Raw genomic sequence first — 23006 nt, 5'->3', positions numbered from 1 at the left:
AACGGGGCAGAGGCACCTCTTAAAGGAAAGCTGAGACTGTCCTTTAGCCACACACTTCCAGGCTTGGGTTCTCAGGAAGAAAACAGCAGATGTCATGAGACCCATGAGGAAAAGCAGCAGGGCTGGAAACTCAGCCCACGTCTTGCATGGCCACACACAAGGATGACGAACATCTTGATGCAGCGACTGCTGTAATCTCAGGCCGTGTTCATCCTCTTCCTTCGCTGTTGTGCTGCTGTGTTTTCAGCAGCATTTTCTTCTCTTTTTCTATCATTTTAATAGCTGTTTTAAAGAACAGTATTTGGAAAAAGACTCTGGTACAAGGTGCACAGGTCAAATAAACACCATGTTTGCTTATCTTTCAGGGCATAAATTTCAAGGAAAAAAATAATTAGCCACAAGCTGAGACTGTTTTCTTTCAGCCGTGGGGACGTTTCAGTGGCAGTCAGCTTTCTGTATCTTCCTCTCATTAACATATTGGTAGATATAGATTAATTAGACAAAAGGAACTTACACCAAATTTGAAAACATTGACCTATATTTTAGGTTGGTTGTCTTGGTGTCCTCTGGGGTTTGTTCAGGTCTTGCTGTGTTTGGCTTTGTTGAATGCATTAGAATCCTTTTATATCACATTACTCACTATCTGGGACATAACGTTAAAAGATTTTAATCCCTGGATCAGCCAAGCCGCCCTTCTTTTCCTATAACATTATGGCTTTAATTGATATGTTACAGATAAAGGCTTCATTTAAATAAACTACAGCTCACAAGTATTCAACACATAGATAAATGGCATCAACTACGCTGTATTCAGCATTCCCCCTTCAGAGTCAGTCCCCTGGAAACAGCTGGAAGCTTAGTGGCGATGAGCGGCAGGAACCCACACCAAAGGGCACAGGGGGACCAGAGCCGCTCGGCTGCGAAGCCTCCCTGAGGCCTTTCAGCAGCTTCCAAATGCCAGCATGTCTGCGACCTGTCTCCACCTTGCCTCCAGTAAGTCCTTCTCCTCTCCAGCATTTTCCATGGTTTGGTGGTTATGGAACTACACCTTCAGTGGCCGTCCCATTGGGCGCTGCTCCTGAAGTTCAGGGTTGCTCCACGGTGGGTTAAGAAGGAGGTCTGAACACCAAGTGTTTCCCCCATGATGTCCAGCCCCATTACCAGCAGGGTCTTGGCCGGTGCCCAGTCTCATGGCCCTGCCTGAGTGGCGCTGGCTGGTGGCATCAGCCTGTTCGGGTTCCCCCAGCTCTTGCATGACTCGTGCTGGTACAAACAATGCTCACGTCAGCTTCTGCAGAGGATGGAAAATGGTCTTCTCTCTGTTACCAGGGTAGTCCCGTCCTCCCCCGTGGAAAAATCAATAGCCCAGACTAAAAAATGTCTGGATCCACGGCATTTCCATTGCCCCAGGTCTCAGCTGTGGTCTTCTTTACAGTCAAGCAGTAATTCAATAGAAGCTGTTGTTGTAGTCTGTATCTGAATTTATTTCCTTGATAATAGTGTTCAGCACATGCACCTGGTCTGAAAACCTGTATTACCCAACAGCAAAGTATAAAATGAATTCTGAAAACCACCAAATTTGAATGTTAAAAGGCTGTTTTCTAAGCATCATGGCATTCCCTGTAAATCACTAATGATAAAATACAAGACTTTATGATACTGTTACTAACAGACACAGTTATTTATTAGGATTTTTGAGATGCTGGAAACAGGATCCCTATGCACATAAAATCATAGTGATTTATTTTAATGCATTTTGTAAGTAAATTCTTAACAGATGGATAGAGCACCAGAAGGGTAACACAAGGGAGTCAGCAGGTGGACAGAGAAGCCAAGAATGGACTGGCACTGATCAGATTATCAAATCCAAATACCTTGAGACAAGCACAAGCTGCCCACAAAATAGGCTGGCGCTGACCAGATAAACAAGCAAAAATAGCATGGAACTGCAGACCTTTCACAGCATCCTTTTCCAGACCCAGGGCTCCTTCCTGGGGGATAAGGCACTGCCACAGAGACTTCAGACAACCGTTCCCCATGTGCCCAAGGCTGGTGAGGCCGCACAGTGGGAGACAAAGTGCTGTTGATTCCCAGGACTTGTGGCAGGAATTGGCTGCCTCACACGTAGGCAAGAGCACATGCCCAGTCTCTTTGGCACTGGCATGTATACATGTGTTTTGAGAGCTCCCCATTGCTAATGTGTCCTTATGAATGCTCTTGCCAGAGCAAATCAAAATTGAATTATCAGGCTGTCATTCAGTTGTTACAAATAATCCTCATAATTTTGCCCAAATACAAAATGTTTTTTAGAACAATTATAAAGCTAATGACCAAATATGCCTTTGTCTTCTCCTGCTTTCTGATGCTACCTGTCCTGTTTCACCCTTGTGTTGACTTCCCTGAATATTCATGCCTGGCGTGCAGCTCTTAACTAGGTCCAGCTGTCACTCCAGAGGTGGGGTTTCACTGAAGTCCATACCAGCATCACCACAGGAATACTTTCACTTTGGTCTGAAGAGCTGGCCAGGGCTGAGGTCTTGCTGTCTCTCCTGGATAGCTAAATGATTTGAAGTATATTCCTGACCTTCAGCCTCCACTCAAAACAACCAACTTTGGCATGTTTAGATAAGGTTATTCCATGTATGCATTACGCCACGAACATGCCTCTTCACCACTTTTATTGCCTTATCATCCCATTTCCCTACTCAAAAAAAATAACTTTCATCTTCACTGTAACATTATCTTTAAAGAACGAGGGAATACTAACTCTGGCTCCAGACCAGCAGAGCTCTTGCCCACGCACTTAGCTCTTGTCATGGATGCTGGTCCATTGGACTCAGTGAGGGATTCAACGTGCATAAGGCACAGCAATGGCCTTACTGAGAAAGAAAGAGATTGAAAATTCACAGCGTTAAGTGTTCAAAGTAAGGAGACTCAAAACCTGCAGAAGAAATCAATCCCTCTGGGGCTCTTTTCTGCTGTAATGATGGTAGGTGTTGATGTAACAATTCCAGAAAAACCCTCTCCATAAAAACTTGTAATATGTACATCAGTAGTACCTTTTAACAAGATCAGCCTGAGGGACAGTCAATGGGTGCCTTTCCACTTGTTACTTCACATCTTTATATATGTCTCTTGACAGGCCCTTCTACAGTTGAAAAGATTGTTTATGATGTTTTAGAGGAAGAGGAGCTTTGACTGGTGAAACCAAAATCATAACCATAACTGAAAGTTTGGTTTCTTTCTCTTATCCTTGAAAATAATCATTTACTCCAAACGCATTTCCAGAGCTTATTATATCCATGTTAAACATCTGCAAAAAGTCAAAGAGTTATACTTGTCAACAGAGAGGTAAGAGCCTCACATATTAAAATGTAACTGAAACAGCCTTTTGCTATCTTATAAACATTTCCTGGACTAAATCTTGCCTGGTCCCTTGCTGTCCTGAAAGTGGTTGCACAGCTTAGTAAGATGGGAATACTGTAATTCCTTGTTTGCAGTTCTGCCAGCATCGCCACTGCAGAAGCTGCATTTTGTGCTCAGCGCTGCAGCTTGAACCATCTAAGAGTGGGTCCATCACAAGGCTCCACCACCAGATCCTCCCCTCACCACTGTACAACTTTCCTCTCAAGCTCTCCAGACAGAAAGAGGCTTGAGAATAGATTACTGAAGTGAATTTTTAGCTACACACAAAGATCATTAAGGTCTCATCTTGCAGTCCAGTGAGAATCATTACATACAAGTGAAGTCAGCTAAAGACTGAGTGCCTTGTTTCATTAGTACTTAACTATTGTTCACCATAAATCTCAAATGAGATATTTTGGACAGCGTGTTTTACCCTTCTGTTTTGCAGATTTACTGCTTTTCTGTGGCTCCTTCTCCCAGAGCTTCTTTTCTGTGTTTGCTTTATTTTACTTTTTTAACAGAAAAACTTGCTTCGGCTGTCTGAAATGTAATTTTCAGCCACAGTCTATTTAATACTTTAATGTGATTGTAGCAACAGTCTTTGAGTGACAATACAAATAAATAAATCAACACCTCTTTACAGTTGCTGTAGGACTGATTTTTCCCCTTGGCTGAGTTTTCTACACATTCATGTATTGACTTAATTCTCAGTGATCAAAGCACATACTGGCTTCTGGATAGAGCACTGGTATGTGTGAACTGAGATGTGCCTAACAAGCCAAAATATTGCTGGTCAAGATTTAAAAAAATGACTGACTGCTTTGTGTGTTCAGCTTGCAACTCTTTCAGCATGTCATTTCTCAGCTTTTTTTTTTTTTTTTTTTTTTTAAATGGAGGCCCTCAAAATAACTATTCGTTTCAAAAATTTTGGCTGCACTGTTTGTGCAAGCAGTGTTTCCACTAAATATGAAACATGAAAACATGAGCAAGTGTTACCACCAGCCTTAGCATAAAACAAATGACAATCCCAGATACAGTGACGCTGTAAGAACCAACAGGTCCTTCAGCATCCAGGTCACAAAAAAAGACTCAAGTGCACCTGCACATTCATTGCAAACATTGCAACAGCAGTGCTGTTGTAGCAATCATGCTGGCAAAACGATGCAAAAGGAGGCAAGATTTGCAGGGAGGTATAACATATTTTAGTAAGTCAATGAATAGCTGACTTCTGGTATAAATGGCAAAAATACACACAACTCCTACCTGAGAACTGAAACAGAAGCTGTAAATGTTATTCATTGTCACCATTTATGGGAAAAATGGAAGTCTAATGAAGACTTGAAGTCAGTCGCACTCTGCCATTAATACCTATAGGCAAAAGGATGCCTCATGTTACTTTACTGCTGTTTAAGTGCTTTAATAGCACTCAGCTGAAACATTCAATACTTAGTTAATATCCAAACACTGGGTATTTTGCTACCTGAAGTTTTACCACCGAACTGAGAAACCAAGGCTAAATCTACTGGAAAGCCCAAGGCAAAAGAGAGCACTTTGCTGTCCTTATCCTCAGGGTCATAGCAGGAACAGATCCTAGACTTGTAGGCTTGCCACTGCGGCCATGCTCCAGCTAATGCTTAGCAGCCACACACCTATCACACTAAAAACTAAGCCTGAGTTTATCAACACCAGCTTAACTTCACACTGAAGATCTGTTCCTGGATTATACCCACCTAACTAATTGAGATTACGGTCTGGCCAGATAACTCAGGTGAGCTTGGTGAGGGGAAAATAATTCCTCAGATAATGTGGCCACGCTTCTAATCTCTTGGCCAAGATCTCCAATTTCCTTTCAAATCTGGTGAAAATAAGCACAAGATACAACATAATTCTGCTAGTGTAAATACATCTGTCATATCGTGTTAAGTAGCATCTTCCTCTTCAAACTTTTCTCTTTGAAAATCCCCAAAAAGTGAGATTCCTGGCAGCTATTGTCACTCTGTTGTAGCCCAGAGAAACCCCCCAGCCCGTGCCCGGCTGAGAACTCGTTAATAAGCCTTTGATGAGTGAGAGGCAGCAACATCTGTGCTGCGCCCGCCCTGGGCGCTGAGCTGCTGCGCTGGCTCCAGCGGGTCGTGCTGGCCGGGGCTCTGCAGCCGGTGCCAAACCACGCTCCCAACGGCACGTGGCCGCGGCCGAGGGAGAGATGGCCAAGTGCTGGAGCTGCCTGCCACGCTTCTAATTACACAATGAGCTTACATTTGGGTCAAAGAGGCTGACATTTGAAAACTGAAGCTTTTCACAAGAACGACTGCTCGAGACAGCAAGTGAGAGAGAACTGCTGCTTTGCCTCCTGCAGAAGAGGAGGGAGCCCGACAGCATGGGCATCACCTCGGATGGGGCAGCCGGCCGAGGGCCCTGTGCTGTCCGTTTCAAGGTGGATCTCTGCAGCCAGGGTGACCCGCTGAGCAAGAAGGCTACAGAGTCAGTGTCTCTTAGTCCTAGTTAATTAATTTTTTATAGACGACGCCAATTGTGTAACTCTGTCACCATGTAATTAGAGTCTTGGTCTGGAATAATGTTCAGAATCAGGATATAAAATTGTTTCAAGATGAACAACTGATCCTAGGTTTTCTTCATGCCCAAAGATGCTCTAGCAGAAAGCCTGCTCCACTTTTCTTCCCTCCTCTTTCCCCTTTACAAGGTGTCCAAGGTCTCACTACTCCAGGGCTGAAGAGACATGAATCTCACAATCCCAAGCAATGTGAAAGTTCTGGATCTATTCCCAATTTTTCATTTTAAGCCCTGGTTTTAATTTGCCAGCCTAGCATTTCACAGGTGATGGAGTGGGTTGCTGTGTTCGAGTCTGCAGGCATCGTGTTCACAATGCTTGTGTCCCAAGGACAGCAGGAGCAGGATGACTGTTCGAAAACCCATGCTCAAGATCCAGGGGAAAAGCTGTGACCAAAGCCTACAGGCAGAAGCAAAGACAACATGAGCTCTTGCATCCGGTTAAATCAAAATCCTTCCCCAGCAACTTGTTGCCGAGGCAAAATGAGGCACTGACCCACTGTTTGACCCTACCCCTTTTTAAGCACCAGAGTAGTTATATTAAGTGTGAACTTAAGTGTTTTGCTGGACCAGCTCTTCCCAGCCTGATCTCTCTGTGGCTGCAGGCATGTGGCCAGGTAAGATGCAGGTAGAACGGCTCCCTCAGTCAGGGCTCGGGAACGTGACAGACAGAAAATAGCATTCAGCTTGCGTGCAGTGCAGGGGGAAGCTAGATGGCATAACGTGAAAAGTTAATCAGTTGTACTAGATAAGATGCCAGGAGAAAAGTTCATCCTGGCACATGTGCTGGACTTGCAGTGAAGCAGGGAATGCTTGCAGGAGGGCTGGAATATGCATCTTTGAGATGACAAGCTTGTCACTCCTTCCAGCCTTAGAAATGTATCTGCTGGGAATACAGCCAGGGATGCCATTAATGGGTTAAACATGTTAATAATGGACACCCTAGGGAACCACCCCCTACCAAAAAAAAAGAAAGAAAAAAATAAAATAAAAGAAACCTCTGTAACCACTGTAATGGGCCAAAGTACACCAAAAATCAGCATGAAAGCAATTTCCACATACGTGCTGTCACTGCACTTCCTCTGCGTTTTGCAACAGAGCATTTAAAAGGTCAAATAAAAAGACTTTGTTTGCAATGTAAAAGTCAATGGCTTGAAAACATGTTACACAGTAATCTGCTGGCGCTGAGTGGTGCCTCTTTCGAGCTGCCTTGCCACGCTGATTGCAATGCAATTTACACAGCTGGGCAGGCCCACAGGTGGCCAAAGCATGGCAGGCAGGTGGCTGCCTGTTAGAGAGTGAAGGATTATGCAAAAGAGAGGACATTTCCCAGGGAATGAGATTTTATCAGCTATTAACACCCGTGACCACCTAAAACAGGTGGCCATAAGTACAGGGGGCATAAATACAGGTTTCACTGTAATGCAGGACATTCACAGTAACCATCTAATCATGGCAAACAATGACTTGACAACTGCCTTCTGCATAAAGAGAGCCAGAAGCCCCCCCCTTTACATCCCAGAACTTTAAAAATCCCTCCAGCTGGTGAAAGCAGAGCATCTTTAAAAAGGTCTTTGCTGGCACATGCTGAATATAACCTGCAGAGAGAGAAGTGCACAGTCAGGTTTTACTGCTGCTAAACCAGCACCCCAGCAGTATCATGGGGGAACATCTGGATTAGAAGGCAATCCAGAGTCTTGACTGTTAGGGCCATTTGAATTTCTTTTCCTTATTTCTCTGCGTGCCTACCAAGATAGCTCTTAGGCTAGCTACCACGGCATTTTATGGATACCAAGGAAATACTATCCCCACTTAGTTCAGGCTTGCAGCATGCCTGTAATTATGTAGAACAAGAATAGATTGAAGAGAGAACCTAAACTAGCTGGCTAAATTTATATGCAAGCCATCAGTGGCAGACTGCCACTATCTGGCCTCATAGTTGTTCTCCTTTCTTATGCCTTATCACTCCTATCTGATATGGAGCATTTAAACACTACAGGAAAATCTAGACTAGATAAATATACCTGCTTGCTTAGTCACCACCAACAAAGATTCCTCAGGTTCCTCAGATAGCAATATCAGACAATATCTTAGCATAATTCACAAACTTATGACAAAGATTGAATATTATATGCGTACAAATGAGTCTAGTAAAATAAAATAAAGGCTAACAAGCCACCTGCTTCACAACGCAAACTTCCATAAGTGTCATGAAATTTTATGTGCTCATAAAATAGTGCAATGGAAAAAACTTCCATTATTTCACTGCAAGGGGCAAAAGCTTTCATGGTACTTGCCAGAACTTGTTCAGAGAAACACAAAAATAAGCACACAGAAACATACCGAGAAGAAGGACAAGACAGTAAAATTCCCCAGAAAGCAGGCTGATAATTGAGGCTTCCCAGCATGTCTTTGCATGATGGTGCTCTCACATCACAGTTTTTGATTGTAAGATTTCTGGGACACAGACTGTGTCATCCCTCCCTCCTAATAATGATTTGCGGTTTTTACCACCAAATTTACCCTAGCCTGAGCAAGAGTCATGAATCATACCTGTGAGGAGGAAGAAAACAGTAATGCATTTCTTTTGCAGACAGAGAAACTGAAGCCAAGCTGGGGCGCAGTGAGAAGGGAAACCCAGTCAATGGTCCACTTCATCCCGGTAATATTTTTGACACAAATATTGACACAACCACAGTCCAGATTACTTGCCTTCTTTTCTATCCACCAGTCTGCACATGGTCAGTTCCTGAAAGAAACAAGAGAATAACACTGCAAGATACCGAAATATTAGTGCTTTGTCCCCATGGTCTGTGTTGTTTGGAAATTTTCTGTTGAAACTTTTCTGCTCACAACGTCATATATATATATATATATATATATATACACACACATATATATAAACAATGGGAAACATGCAAAGTTAGAAAAAATTAGGCCACAGAAAAATAAAAATTAAACAAAACAATTCAGTAACATCAAAGTACCCTGTTTTGAATATATACATTCAAGAGAGCACATTAATCTTTCATTTCAACATTATTTTTTAACTTTATTTCACATCTGTCTCAACTACTTCATTCTCATTCTTTGAGAGAAAAAAAAAAAAGAAAAAAAAAATTTGCATCTCAGAATTCCTTGCAGAGCAGAAAACAGGGATGAACATGTTTTTTTTTTCCTGAAGGAGTGCTAGTCCCCTTGCTGCGCTCCAGCAGTGCCGGCTGCCCTGGCACCTTTGCTGCACAGCTGCTGGCACCACAAAGCTCTCTTTGGTTTGTCGGTGGTCTGCCCAACCCAAGACATTTCAGACAAGTATTTTGAGTAACATTCTTCAATTAACTTCCCTTTCATCAAAGCCGCAAAACCAAAAATGTGACCTGCTGTTGGTTAGGACTCAGTCCATTTTATAAACTTCTCTGCGTGGCAGAAGAGGAAAAGCCGACTTGCAGGCTGGTTGCTTGGATGTCTGCAATGGGCAATTGCTGCTCAGCAATTGTGGAAGCTTCAAACATTAAGAACAGTCCCAGACAGGATGGATTATTAGGTGTGATGCAGGCAAAAATGTTAGGGGATGCAGAATAAATGTAACAGCCACAGAGTTATGCCATTTACCCTGTTAATGTAAGAGGTATGTATCAAATGCATATGTATTGGTATTAAAAAAAGAAAGTATATACATACCAGATATCTGAAAGGTTGTGTGTAATATATCCTTTGAAACACACTTGCTAACATGAGGTTTTACTGCATTATGTTTGCTATTGTAAACTTCTTGACCAGAAGTGCTTCAAGAAACAACAAAAAAAACCCCAGCTTGTTAGTCTTAACATTTTACTTAAATTCCTATTGAGGGATCTGCTGCCATTGATTCCCTGAGGTTCATCAGAACTAGTTCCCTGAGTGACATACCGAAGGAGGGCCAAGGGAACATTCTGTCCTACCCAGTAGGTAATCAGGTGGCATCGCACGTTTCAAAATCATTTTGCGTACTTCAGAATTTAAGATCACGCACAGCAAATACCTGGCAACATTCCACACAGACAAGAAGGGAAACAGACAAGTAGCAAATTCACTGGATACAAATAACTGTGATATGTTTCAGATTTTATGTAATATTTAAATCCCAGCTCCCAGGATTCAGCATCCTGTATCAGCAATAATGACTAAAACTATTGAAAGTCATTAAAGAACTTACTAATCAGTCTCTTAATTGAGGCTATCTGCTTCCCATTACACAGAGACAAATTAAGCAGGTTAAAACAGTTCCCAGCAAACATCTGCTGAAGCAAGTCAAAATTAATGGTAAATAAAATTGAGTTCCCTTTGTGGTTGACTTTTCTCCCATCTGTACCCATAAACGTGCTATCACTACTTGTCAATCCAAAACAACTTTGAAGTACGTTCCTATCCTCTCACAACATCTTCCCAACAGCCTTTTAATCAAAGGTGAACATAATCTGAAACACTCTTTTCCCCACTCGAACGTGTTCCCTGGTCCACTTGCCGACAGCGGAATACCTCCCACGCCTGGCAGTGCGCCGAGCTGTGCCGGCACTGGTCCTCAGTCTGCTCCTGCCTAGCACCACACTGGTGCCCGTCCTCCCGGGTCAGAGCCGAGGAGAGACGTCGAGGTGTGGAGCCTTAAAAACACCGGGGGTGGGGAACTGCATCTCAGGGTCACCAACGCTACGCTCCCTGTCTCCAGGTGATCCTTCCCTCTCCACCGCAGCGGTGCAAGCGGCGTGTGACACACTGCAGATGGCCCAGCAGTCACCCGTGCTGCTCCTCGCTCAGGCAGCATCTAGCCACACAGGTGCCGGAGTCTGCGCTTGCCAGCTAGCTAGTAGCAGCCAATAATTTTTTTAAAGGAAAGTAGTAAAATCCCAATACTAGACCCACTGAGAAAGTGCTAGTAACCATCCACATTGCCTGCTTAAATGCTAATTGGTACATTGGAGAAATAGATGTAGTACACCATCTGGGCAGATCTCCAGAGTAATTTTCGAGAAAGGTATGTTCAGCACTGCATGTACCGGGCAAGGCTCTTCCTCCATCTCAGCGCTACCAGCACCGTTCAATATAGCGCACAGCATGCTCTGCGTATTGGCTGGTGCCCGAGTAGATAACCATGATCTTCCTTCCCCCAGAGGCAGCTATCTCTGGACGTCAGTAAATTAGAGAGTCTCCTTGACACTGATAGACAAGTTGTCATGGAGCTATTTTTCTCTTTAACAGAGCTGCAGAGAGCTCTGCCTGCGTATCTGGCTCATGATAAATGGCCCGAGGTATTCATTTGCTCGCTCACTTATTACATTGTCCACTAATATCTTTGCTCCAAGTGCTTGCATTGCTATTGCTGTATGGTGCCTGGTTCCCGCACGCCCCACAGGCAGAAGCTATTTTGGCAGTAAGAAATTTAAAAGGGCCCCAAGATCAAAGACCTTCTACAACAGCTTCTCGGTCTAGCAGATAGCAACACAAATGACATTCCCCAGCCCAGGAGGAACTTCTCCAGACCTCACCGAGTGCCAGGCGCCCGACAGCTCGCATTCCCCTGCCGCTGCAGCGCCGCCCTCTTTCCCAGCTCTGAACGTGGTGGGCAGAGCCGGCTCGTGCAGCCGGCCGAGGCTCAGCAGCCACTGGGAGATAAACCATCCACTTGGGAACTTACCGCTGTCATCCGCCATGGCAATAGTGAAAGGCCTGACTTCTGAGGAGTTTGGGGTATAAATACATGCTCATAACCACTCAGACAGCCTTCCAAACTACCTAGATGCCCAGCTGAAATTGAAGTTGATGAAAATACTGATGCTAGTATGAATTAGGCATATTTCCAGAACAAATAAGCTCTCAGAAAATCCTAGTGGGCACCTAACTGCATCTTTAGGAGCCTATCATCTTTTAAATAATGCCTCTCACTGACAAGAAGTGTCTGCTTTTGTTTAACACACCCATACAAAAGCTCAGATAAAATTCCACAGAAGATGGCCAGGGAAAAGCTGCATTCAAAATTGAGTTGCTTTAGTGAATACAAGCAAATGAACTTGGAAGGTCACTGACATCTCTTGGCTGCCAGCCCACAGTCTGGTTTTGGAGCAGTGGATGTGAGTAGCCGAGGCACTGTGCGCAGGGTGGCCCACAAACGTCGGCCAGAGATGCTGAATGAGATGTATTTATTGTACACATAGACCGATAAATTGGGAATCCTATGCTTGGTTATTGCTGAAACAAGGTCATTTGAATCTCCCATCTATTACAGAATTTTGGCATTTACATTTTAATAACAGTTTTCACCTCCCTTTCATGTTTTACATGTGCAGATGGATTTGACACATGCTACCAAATGCTTTTTTGTGAATGTAGGTTTGGGGTTTTTTTTTCCTTTTCAAACAAGAAAGCTGTTCTACGAAATCTAATGCATGAGTTGTCTGTCCTCCAACTTCATCAGTGCCAAGTTTCCAAGCAAGAGCCATCAGGAAGCTTTCAACCATATACATTCAAGACAGAGCTTTTACATATGAAATGAAACAAAAATCCCACCGGTGCCCCAGAACCGGCAGGGAGAGGCCAGTTTGCAGGCACGGCTGACAGCGCTGGCATGAGTAGTACCTTGCTGATTAGCACGGATGTGAGAAAGAGCAGGAGCCTGAAGTCTGAAATGCAGCTGTGCAGCAGGACCAAGGCGAGGCAGGGAGAGCAGTCCTGGTGAGAGCACACTCAGAGCTTCCTTTAGTTGTATATCCTTGAGCAACTCAGCAGCAGAGACACTAGTTATACTGGCTAGGCACAGACCCATCCCAGTGGTCCTTCTCAAACAACGCATTTCACATTCCAATGAAAGGAACCTGCTTCTAGCACCTTGGCACATGAACCCAGAAATTACTGTTTTCAACTATTGTTTTACCTCAACAAATATGGCAATTCACAGAGGACGAGTGGATTTGCAAAACCAACCTCAGCTCTTACAAACCAAACTCAGCAATCCACATTAGAAAAATCCTCGGCAGCCTTGCATAAACACGCCTTCGGGCTGGCACTCCAATTGCACTGAGCTGAGCTCATGCTTTTTGATCCTGGGAGAACTGAGAGAGGAAAGTGCATGGGAAATATGGGGGGGTTTTACAGTTATATCACTGCTCTAGAGAGCTTGCTCAGAATGCATTATTAATGTTCAGATGATGGTTTGGACAGTTAACAGCATTGAGCCAAGAATGCAGACATGTGGCTTTCTGCAGAGAAAAGCAGACCAAACCCTGGAGGTCTGCTGCAGAAGTGCTTTGAGCACCCGAAGTCTCAGACTGAAAATATGTAAGGAACGGTGTTTTGCAGGCATTGCATGACCCCACTTCACAAACACGAGTCATGAAAATAAAAGAGGGAAATACTCTTTCTTTTCTTTTGATCTACTGCTAGCAGACTACTAGACTGAATCCATGCTGCTGGTTGTGTCATATCCTCTTTCTCCTCTTCCTACACCTTTCATGTGGAAGCAGGCATATTAGCTCACCTCGAACATATCTCAGAGATATCCCAGCTTTTTCTGAACAGCTGAGAAACAAAATTTCCTAAAGTAAGAAGCTGCTAGGGCATATAAAACAGGTCAAAATAGTAAGACAAAAATACTTAAGTGGCAGAAATTCCCTAGTCAGAGTCGCTGTTGGGTCTTATCATAGCCTCCATGCCTTGAGAGTTTTGTATTACCATCTTTTATAGAATATTGGATGAAAGATGTCATCAGGAGAAACAGTGAGGAAAATGAGAGTAACATCGTAAAAAAAGAAAAGCAGGTAACTTACCAGAAAACTTAGCAAGTTTCAGATTTAAAACATTAAGTTTGGTTTAATTTCTCCTGTTCTCCAGACTCACACGTCCCAAACAGAGTCTCTGGTAATCAGCCAGTGCATGTACACCTTTGGAGGATTGTGCAGAGCTGGCGATTCTCGTAATAGTGCACTTCTAAACCAATATTTTAAAAGTTTTCTACTCTTAATCGTCCATATCACCACCCGCTATAACAGGGGCACTGTGCAAATGTTTTTCAGAAGGAAGCTGCTTCACAGACCTCTGGCTGGAGACAGCCTACACTGAGCATTGACATCTTCAGATGTGATAAACACTCCTGTGCTAGCAAGGCCTATGCAAAAACCTTACTCTTTCTTCTGATTCTAATCCATCTTGCACCACACGCAACTACGAGCACTTGGTCAGACCGAGTATCTGACATGAGCTTACAAAGAGCAGGAAAATGTTTGCACAAATATTTGATTGTTGGCAGCCAGGATGTATCTGTATCCACTACTTTTGATGGTTAAAAAAGTTAATTAGAACTTCTGAAACAAGGAGACAACCAATTTTTCAAATATGATTCATCCTGTGTCTGAACTAGTCTCTCGAGGGTCATTTTCATAGTAAATTAATCTTTCTAATGTCAGACTTAAATTATCAGCAGTGACACCATGACCACAGTGTCAGCAGCAGCGATGGCCTTGCTGCAGATAGGCATGGTAGTGACACTGATGATATTGAGTCTGACAATAGAAAAAATTAGCTTAAAATTAAAATAATTCCAATGACATCAAACACAACAGAGGCTCATTCAGATCCTGACCATGTCTGCCTCTAGCCACAAGCTCTGTTGCTTCATTTTCCCGTCTGGAAATGATGGGGCTAACACCACTAGCCTTCTCTGTACAGTGCTTGAGAGGTGCTGTTGAAAAGTGCTAGACACCTAGACTAAAGCCTCCTATTCCTGCTGCTCCTAGCCAGTGGAGAGACAAGAGTTGCAATGACTATTGCTAGGACCTTTTAGGGAGGGAGGAGATGTATGGGTAACCAACTAGCTGATACATCCCTGTTGGACACGCATCAATCACATCGCCTTCTAGTCACTCAGCCATGGAGGAGATGAGCCTTAACACTGCTATAATTAAACAAGATTTTCTTTCAGCTTGACTTTAAGCACTGAGTATTACAGCAGAAGCTCCTGAGATATATTCAGTTGTGAAATTCTAAGAGGTCGCAATGTGCACTGGGAGTTAGGTAAATAAAATATAGCAAGTAACTGTTCTAACTATTCAACAGCCTTTGCCTCAGAGACCGCAGTTCTCTTTTATGGAGTTTTAAGCCATTCACTGAATACCTCCTGGAAGTAATTTTGTCTGCTGCCTGTTTGCAAGCAAGTCAGATAATATTTCATATTTTTCTTGGCAAGATGAACTCCACAATTGGGTTCTAGCAAATACACTCCGGGATCTAAACCCTCACTTTATATATCATCAAAATTTTACAACATTTGACCAAAACTTTCTTCTTTGGCAAGCACTCTTGCCAGGAAATTCATTAGCCAAGATTTGCAAAAAGTGAAGGAAAAAAATCAATATTAGCACAGGCAGAGCAAATTCATTTACTGATTAATGCAGATATTGCTTGTATTTTCTTTTACAGTCTCAGTTATTGGTGGCATTATACAGGATGTGGCAACTGTTTAACTACATCACCTTTAGCGTCACTTACAAACCAGGCTTAAATCATGGGCAGGCTGCAAATTTCATTAAGCCTGGAGAGGCATTTTGCTGAAGAATCCAATAGTAACAGTCATTAAAAAAAAAAGACAGTTAAAAATGAGATGTGTGACGTTCTTCCTTATGCATTTCTCATTTGACTGGCAGGCTGGACTTCCCTGTCTGCCCTGGTACCTGCCGCTCCCCAGGGCTGCCAACACAGGTTCCCTTCAGCTCTCATGCAACGTGCCTTGGCCAGAGAGGTGGGACCTCCCCAGGGCAGCTCGGTGTGCCCCTGAGCTCCTGCTTCACCTGCTCGGAGTCACCCGTCCTCCACCACGGGCACGGAGTTTGCAGCCCCACTTTTGGCACCACGTCCCGGGGAAGGGCAATACTCCTCTCAGTCTGTAAGCACAGCGTTACGAACCCAGCGAGTCAGTGAGTAGATGAGAGTGTTGGGGCACTGGAGGCAGCAGGGTCCAACCAGTTCCCCTGTGCTGGGCTTTTGTTTAATAGGCACCTGCTGGCGAGGACAGCAATACCACAATGGAGACCTCCGCCTCCAGCAGCCACCTGGTCTGAAAAGGCAAAGCCACGAAGAGAGGGGAACACGAGCACCACAATCAGACATGCAGAAATATTTCCAATAGTCCTATTAAGTGGTGGAAACTTCTTCCTGGCAACAAATGCCCTGTGGACAAAACACAAGCAAACTCAATGCCTCCCCACACCAACATGCTCATCTTCAAGAAGCCGCTTGGCAGAAGCTAATCTAAATTAACAAGAGTTGTGACTCTACAGCAGATTACTTAAATGTCATTGTATGTTTGTGTGGACACTTTTATTCAGAAGGAAAATTCCCCTGATCGCCTTAAACTTAATTCTCTTACAAACTATATTACAATAAACTGGCAGCTTTCAGGGTTCCTAGGATTTGCAGGCACCCAGAACTGTCGGAGGGAGATGCTGCAGACCACCATGGAGCAGTGCACGGCTCTGGACAACGTGCTTCTGCCAGATTTGCTTTTCAAGCAAACCCCAGGGCTCCCTGAAACAGAGACTGAAAAATGGCTGAATAAGTCAAAGAAAAGCCACATTAGTTCTGCCTAGGAAAGTTTATGCATTAAGTAATCTATGTTAACTGTTAATTTGGACATTTTCCCCTCAGTATGCCACCCAGACAGATGATTAGTACCACAAGCCTGGATGGCTTTTGGTAGCAAACTGATAGACCTATAGATAAGTATTTTGTAAACTTCAGAAAAGCTTGGCAATTTACATTTTGTTATTTTTAAAAACCCTCCCAGACGTGCAATTTAACACTGCATTCATCAATCTTACGCACAATTAAGAGGCACATTTAAAGCCCGTAGATTAAAAGTCAATGCACAAAGTACAGCACCGGGAAGTCATGCTGCCTCAGTAGCACTGAGCGCCATTTTGGTAGGAAGAATCATACACCATCTACGCTGCTCGGGGCCCAGCTGCGGCATTGCCGCAGGCTGAGGGAAAGCCGAGGGCGCCGGGCAGAGGCATGACGGGTCGCAGGCTGCTCCGTGCTGCCCACGGGAGGGATGAAGGCAAGGCGCCGGTTTCTCCACACCCCCGAGGGGCTGCCGGAGCACTGGCCATCGCCGCTGAGGGCCGGCAACCATGGCGGCCGGGCCACCAGAGCCACTGGGGCTGCCCAGAGCCGCAGAGCCATCGCTCTGGCCAGAGCCACCCAGGGCCCCAGGCCTTTCAGTCGTGGCTTCAGTCACAATCGAGGGGTGACTCGCCCAAAGCAACAAGAAACGAAACAGCACGGCCAGCCCTCCTTCCAACCAGCGACGTTTGAATGGCTTTGCCAGCCCTCCTCCGTGGGTGACTGAACACCCAACGCCACGTCGGGAGTATTCACCGCTCCTGAGACAGACTCACACCCAGTGCAGCCCAAAAGCCAGCCCTGCCAGTCAGCAGCCACCATCCTTCGATAATTACAAAACAAACTATGCAACAAAATAAATGAGGTTGGTAATTTGTTATCGTTTTACTGCTTCGTAAGTGTGCTGAAGATTGTAAATTGGGTGCTGTATTAAAAATGACAGAAACACATTGGATCCTGCACTAAGAGAGTGATTTTACTAAGTTGTTTGTGCATTTCAGCATCTGCAGACAGTAATGGGGAGGACGGAAACAGCAATGCAGAGATGCCGAGAGGTAGCTACGCCGCTAGATAATGCACAGAAACATAAATCAGATGGGGAAATGACAACGTGGCCACACTGTGTTTTGGAGCAGGGTCCTGATGGTGACAGCACGGCAGTAGGATGAGAGGCAGGGTGGCACCGGGTCCCCAGGCAGAGGGCAGCCGGCAGCGGGCAGCAGGCAGCGGGCAGCAGGCAGCCTGAGGAATCTGCATCCCCGTGGGGATCCATCCTGAGCTCCACTGCTGCTCCTGGGGGAGCGACTCTCAGCCATCCTCAAAACAGCGCGTCACCTCTCTGAATGCACTGTGGTACCCTGGACCGAGGGGCACAAGGAGCAGACGAACAGGCAGACATAGTTAGTTAGAGAGCCATTGTCTGTGCGGGCTCATTAGCGCCAGGGAGCAGATCACCCAGTGCCGGCAAAGCAGCAGCAGGAGAACAGCGAAAGTGAATGTAGGAACAAAATCTTGGAACACCGAAAGGGTGCTGGGCCCGAAGAGAGGGATGCAAACCATAACAATCAAACGAGTCTGGAATGTACTAACAGCGGAGCTGTCTGTCTCAAACAAAAAGATCAGTGGCTCCAGACAGTTTTTGTTTACTAAGGTTTGCTCTTCCTAAAGGGCTTTACTTCAGGGTGATCTTGCATTTTAAGGCAGGATTACCCTTACTTCCTCAATTCTGCCAGGCACAAAGCACTGTTTATGAATTATTGAACTCTTCATTTGCTGTGCGCACTCTGGGTAATGGCAAGCCTGCGTGTTAAGAGGACAACCTGCCGATTATTCAATTTTCATGTGCTTTATTAACATGGCACATCAAGTATACACACATCAACAGTACACCGAAAAAAACCCTGTTTGCTTTAGACTCAAATATTATGCAAGGCAAAGAAATTATTACAAAAAGGGCTTCCCCCCCATTTGTTAGCAGGTTCAATTATTGTGCCACTTAACCTGACTATTTTAATGTTCATCTCCTTACTCCACATGAAAGCTTTATTACCAGCACTATAATCATTTAAAAATAAGCTAAAGACTTAGACTGCTGAAGAGTTTTGGTTTTCGAGCTTAAGTAGAGGTGCATAGCAAAAATTACTGAATCGGAAAAAAGTTGGCATGTACTGTGCCTGCTGTTGGATACATCTCCAATACCATTGCAGGCAATAAATTAAACAACCCCTAGTTTTAATTAAAGGCGAAATTATGGCAATAGCTCTTCTGGTGCCAGCATGAAACGGAGAGGCTCGGCGGTTACCTACGTCCCTTAGCACTGGGCAGGCAACTTGATAAGATGCTGTATTTTTTTTGTTTGTATTTGCCTCTATCAATCATGCATATCTGAATGGGTAGTAGAAAATATGGCCAAATCTAATTTCTTTCCAGATAACAAACAGACATTTTCAAGCACTCTGCATTATTTCCTCAGCAAAAAGCTAGATTGCAGTGAAGGCAACTACCACAACTACACCGCAGCAATAACGCGTGGCTTATAAACACCAAGTAGCAGGCTTCACAGCGTGCACTCCACTAGCTCATTCTAGGTGTCCATACAGACTGATCAATCAGGGGCTATGTTTTTATTATCAGATATAGCTTGAAATCGGATATCAGCAGCTCTTTGATAACACTAGCTTGGAATGGCCACTACAGCTTGGTTCTACATAAAACAACTGCATGCAAAAACTTCATGAAACTCATTAAAGTAGCATCAAAATTTCAATATGACTTTGGGACTTTCTTGCTGTTCTTTGATTCTCTTATAGACTTTATTCCTCCAAATATTTAAACAGGTAAAGTGCATTGAAGAAAAATAATCAGGAGGGTACTAAAGGACACAAGTAATTTTTGACATGTAGAAACACTGTTGACATACACGGGATTGCTCATGTACGTAATGTTAATTGTGCATGTAGGAATCCTGCTGGATCAGAGTTGACACACTATGAATCCCAGCTGTACGAATTAGGTCTGTGCCTAAGGATGCTTCTGAAAAGGGATGTGCTTTAAGAACTGCCTAAGTCTAATGAGGTACTGCAGGCTTTGCTGAAATAAGGCCTACATAAAATGGATGAAAACTTTTTTCTAAATTTGAAAGGGAAATGTATTTAGCAAGATATATAAAGATGCCATCAGGACTTAGTAAAACTATTCATATAAAATAAAATTATTCAGTATACTTATTCAAACATACTCTGTCATTTATCTGTCTTTACATATGTAGAAGAGAAAGATCTACTTCTATTTGTTAGATGCTTAGCTTTTTGAAAGAGTAACATAATAAGTGAATTGATAAGTAATGAAAGCATTAACTGTCATATAAAGATTATGACTCTGGTGCTCGGTAGTGCAATTAAATTTAATGTTTGTTTCTCTGTCTCTGTGAATAACGATAAGATTTCCCTTGTGAGTATCTAAGCAGCTGACTGATAACATTAGGACAACTGCTCTGGGTAGCCAATGCAATTCATTACTAACCATGTCATTAAAACTAAGTTTTGCAATTACCTTAAATGACCTTAAGTGCTAAGCAAGAAGATAATATTTAGGTGTGATTACCTACACAATAAACATGCATAAAACTATCCCCAAACCAGGTCACCCATAAAAAAAGAAAAACAAGAACTCATTTGAATAATACTGAGATGTAAAGATGCATTCATTTTTTTGTTTTCTGTGATGAGCCTGTAATACAGGTATGATTACATTCAGAGATACAAATTTATAGTTCTCATCTCTGGATAAAACAGCCAGGAAGGCATTAATAACAACTGAAGATCAATCAAAATCAGAAATGCTTCCTGAAAAAAGGGTAATTGAGAAACAGAAAACTTGACACTTACAACAAATGGTTCTTGAGGGAGAGACATTATTTCTGAAATATGTTGACTGTTATCTAATTAAATAGAGAAAAACATTCTGGTGGCTAGACTCCCAGAACCCTAACATCACAGTTGTTCTTTAGGAGTGCTTATTAGTAAGAATAGTGGTATTGTTTTAGAGTAATGTGCATGCTCTTACAGAAGAGTTTGATATTAGTCAATAAAATTCACTCTTTTGGGGACAATGAGCATCTCACATGAGAGCAGAATTTGAAGACTTCAGGACTGCATAACTGGCTGAATCACTTAATGCGGAATGTTTATCTCACTCACATTGGAATTTCTGTGGAATACATTACTCACTGTTTTCTCCTATTACTTGACCAACCTCAGTGATGGCTCAGATGTCTGGATGAAACGATCAGTCTTCAGTAATGACAGTAATGATCACCCTGTCCTCTGCTCATCCAAACTAAGTTTCACCATCTCACACAATAATGCCCTGACAACCCTGGCTGCAGCTGGTGCTAATGAGAAATTCGTGAAGCCCTAACAATAGGAAGAAGCTGAACAAATTTAAGTTGGGTGAGCTATAGTTGCACTGGGCTAATCACTGGGATCGTCATCCCAGCACAGCTGGGGTTTCTGTCGTGCTTCCTGCACGCCCGTTCCTCGGCCCTGCGCTGGCAGGGCTGCTGCCACGTCCAGCAGACAACAGGTCCCAGCGAGCTGGGTGGCTCTGGAAGCCAGACAGCCGTAATGCTATTCCTGTCTGGTTTTCTGAGTCCAAGCTTCTCATTTTCCTTTCCATTCATTTTCACCATTATGTGCATCGCTGTTTATCCAGGCCTTACAGCAGCAAATCACCCTGTCGTTCAAAACACAGTTCAGCGCCACAATGCCCATCGAATTTATTGAACGCTTCCTTGATCACCTGAATTCTTGGTGATCTGAACTTATTTAATGTCCCCGGGAGAATCAGTAAGTCAAGGTGGTACGATACATGATATACAGGATATGACTGATGTTAAATTGACTACAAGATAATTAGATGCTAATGTCACCATTGTGTCAGGATGACATGAATGTCACTAACTAACACATCTGTGTAATTTCTGAGTGACTAGGTGTCACCTTGAAGGTTGTTTAAGGCACTCTGATGGTGGTAATGATGACATGATTGCAATATTGCCCCATGCATAGGGTGTGCCGTTTGGGTGCAGGCAGATGCTACAACCATTGCAGTGACATAACACTGTTTCACCCACAGTCATCAAAAAGCCTTCAACCAAAGCAAAGCTAACAACAAAAATGAACCAAAATAACTTTCTTCACCTTCAGCTTAGCTCCCACTTGAACTCCTACCGCACATGCACTCACACACTTGGAAACACTGCTTTCTCCATACTCTGAGGCTTAGATCTGGTAATCCTGAGCTAATCACCACAGTCCGTGCAATACACAGAAGCTAAATGAAGAGTAGGCAGATTTTGGTGGCTTTTCTCTTCTTTTCTCTCTTCTCTGCCTGGAAGAGCATGCTGTCCAACAGCAGCTAGGACATGCGAATGCAGCCCTCAAGGGGTGATCTTGGATGACGCCTGGTGTTCCTCCTGGCTCACATCCCCATCCTAAGTGCTGGGTCAGGCGGGGGCTCGCCCCAAAGTGCTTGGGGGTGGATGTGGGGTTCACTGCTCTGTGCCAGCTCGTGGCTCTGCAGGCCTGGCCACTCGCTAACACCAGTGTGACAGCAACACGCGAGTCACCAGCAGTGGAGTTGGGGGGAAAGAATGGGGGAAAATAATCCACTGAACCTACTACTTTGGAAGAATGAGTTAAGAGATGCTGTGGAAATCCTTATTCTTTCAGAATTTGAAGAAAAATACTTTTGATCAAGAAACTGAAGGGGGGGGGGGGGGGGAAAGGAGCTTGAGGACCGATAACAACAAAACAAGTGGTATGTGTCATGTTGAATGTTTTCATGGATTAACGTAAACAGAGATGCATTTCACAAAACTGCACTTCTCTCCCCCCTTTCTTTCAGCTCCATAATCAAAATCTAACCAGGTATTAATCATGTTATACATAGGACAAGAAATTTTGTCCCTTTAAAACAGACAGGATTCCCAATTCTTCTCCTATTGAAGCTACAGTATTTACACTGATCCACAAAAGAAAAGCATTCCTGAAGTGAACTGAGAAAACATTACTCGGGTAACTGAAGTATTCAAAGCTCTCCTGTGACTCACTCCCATTTGCTTTTCTTTTGCTAATTACACAGGCGGGTCTCCTCCCACTGCCCACCACCTCCTGCCCAGACCAGCCTCCCCCCTGCCTTGTCCAGCCCCTTCTCCCCAGCCTTGCAGGAGAGAGGCCTGTGGGGACATCCTTGGATGGATGTACTTTACTCCCCAGACAGGTGAGGACATGAAGCCTGGCCTCGAACGTCCTAATTAATGTGTAACTAAAGAATGAAGGCACAATCTGGGATATTTTCTTACAATGCCTCTTTAAAAGCCAAACAAG

This window comes from Accipiter gentilis, chromosome 8, assembly GCF_929443795.1.
Source record: "Accipiter gentilis chromosome 8, bAccGen1.1, whole genome shotgun sequence".
NCBI classification, from domain to species: Eukaryota; Metazoa; Chordata; class Aves; order Accipitriformes; family Accipitridae; genus Astur; species Astur gentilis.
The sequence above is the reverse complement of the archived record's forward strand: the minus strand, read 5'-3'. Positions refer to the sequence as shown.